Source organism: Aegilops tauschii, chromosome 7 (assembly GCF_002575655.3).
Source record: "Aegilops tauschii subsp. strangulata cultivar AL8/78 chromosome 7, Aet v6.0, whole genome shotgun sequence".
NCBI lineage: Eukaryota > Viridiplantae > Streptophyta > Magnoliopsida > Poales > Poaceae > Aegilops > Aegilops tauschii.
The window spans coordinates 499316545-499319145 of NC_053041.3; positions in this window are offsets into that span (position 1 = coordinate 499316545).

A 2601-nucleotide genomic window follows, 5' to 3' on the forward strand; every position below is an offset into this window, starting at 1 on the left:
TTAGATCACCAGAGGAGCATGATGGTGGGGCCCAATCCAAAACACAAACAAGTTACAAATTTAGACATCACGTTGCGTATAAGTAAGCAAGCAGTTGGCCATTCTATAGCTCAATTAAAGTCTTAGCATAATGAACAGTAGAGGGATTCATACAAACCTACTACAGCAAGCAAACCTATGCTATCATTAGCCTAGTATAAACTAGATTGTGAGCCTCATGCAATAATAGTTGGTTAATAGACTTCAAAGCTTCAGGCACACTTCGCCAGAGTAATTAAATGGTAAGGCCTTTAATTATGTCAACTAATAGTTATACAAGTACCCAACATCAGGCATCATTTTTGGGCATCTCATTAACTGAGGACAAATAAAGCAATTGAAAAGAGCAAATTAACTATGCCTGAAACAAACAAGGAATTGAACTGTTGAGTTGGATACAGTGACTTACCATAACTGGTTGAACAGGCTCAGCGCAACTCCTACTTCTCTTACAAGGCTCCTTCCTAACATCTTGTACTTGGAAATCCTCAATCTTATCTTCATTGCACCCCCTCTACAAGGTGACCCAAACTAGTTACTCGTCTCCTTGGAAGATAAATATGCATATTTTCTAGTCTGTGAACAACACAAAAGGATGAGATTATAACAAAACAATACCACATAATGAAACATGCCACATCTCTTGCACTTGCACACAATGAAATTAGCATTTACTGTGTCTGCACTATGTAAAAACTAAGCATACCTTCGAACTGGATCTCCAGGTACTCTTGGAGAGCCTACTTTGGTGTACAGCCAAACCTTTATGTCACCTATGAGTTAGACAAGGCCCCACTACAGCAACCCTTAGTGTTTAAATCGTTGACAAGCTCTGTTAGAGTGTTAGTCAAGAACAACAAGTAATCAAAGCAAACAGTCCTAGTATGGCTGGCTGATGCAAACAAGCAATTGAACAGATGTGTGAGCAAATCTTACATATCAAGAAAAGAAGCAAAGAAGGAGGCTTAAAGACCATCACCTGACTGTCTAGATTTAAGGGTCATTTAAACATCATGTGCAACACATGAACTAACATAAACATTGCATATTCCAGATTCTACAATGGAATGCACATCTATTAGGTTATGCCATGTATGATGATGCCTAAATGTACACTATAGCAGGCATGAGTGATTCATCATTGCACGCACAATTGAATTGCAGGTTAAGGGCCAGTTCGATTCTGCCTTTTCGGGGCTTATTGTCAGAATAAGCCATAAAAGATGTAAAGAAGTCATTTTTGAGTTATGGGCTTGTGCTTAACTTATTTCTCTTTGGAGGGGGGTGTTTCGGGTAGAAGCTCACTAAAAATTGAAGGGAAGGGGAATAGTGAAATGACTCTGTTGTCTGCCTATATTACACTCAAAATGCAACTGCTGACGCCCATATCACACCTGACCCTCAAGTAAAAACAAACACGCAAGCGTTCATTGCCCTGCCCGCTTGCATCTCGTCTCCCCTTTCCCTCTACCTCGATCCCCTGCCTGCAGCACTAGGGTTCCTCCAGCGAGCCGTCACCACTGGTCCCATCTGGCCTGGTCCTCGACGATGCTCTGTCCAGTTAGGCTACATGGTCGGCGGGTAGGGGCAAATCTCCCTGGCTGCTCCTTCCTCTGGCGCCACCCCTCATTCTCATGGTCTGCAACAGCTGCTCCACTGTGGTCTGTCCAACACACTACTCCGGCGGGCGCCACACAACTACGGCTGATGCCACACTACAGCAGAAGGCACCTTATTCCCCCTACCCTCCTCCCATGTCGTGGCCTTGAGGTGCTGTTGAAGGATGAGCTCAACCAACAAGGTGAGGATCTCCTCTGATTTTTTGCCAAATTTTCATTCTGATCCACTACACGATAAATTGGTATGAGCTGCTTCTGCAGCTGCAATATGATGCATTGCTATGAGCTGCTCCTGCTGCTGCTATATGATGAATTGCTATGAGCTGCTGCTGCTATATGATGAATTGCTATGAGCTGCTGCTGCTATATGATGAGTTGCTATAAGCTGCTCCTACTGCTGCTGTATTATGAATTGCTATGAGCTGCTCCTACTACTGCTATATGATGAATTGCTATGAGCTGCTCCTGTTGTTTCTATATGATGAATTGCTATGAGCTGCTGCTGGTATATGATGAATTGCACATTGCTGCTGCTGCTGTATGATGAGTTGCTATGAGCTGCTGCTGCTGCTGTATGATGAGTTGCTATGAGCTGCTGCTGCTATATGATGCTTTCCGGTGCTGCTGCTATATGATAATAACCAGCCACTTGGACCATCGAATTTCAATAAATAATTGTTCTTCATGTAAATGTGGGTCTTGCGTTCTTCATTTAAATTAGGCAATGGGATCTCTATGGAAGACATTGACCAAAGTAGATTGTGCCAAGTAGATGGTATCTTTGTATTTGCATTTTGAACAAATAGTGATGGTCTGTTTTCCTATTATATTAATTACTGCACTGTGTTCAATTTGTGATGTTTGCAAGTCAAATTAATTTTCAGATGGGCAGCAAAATGAAAAAATATAATGCAATCTAGACTTTTCACTGATCATACCAAAG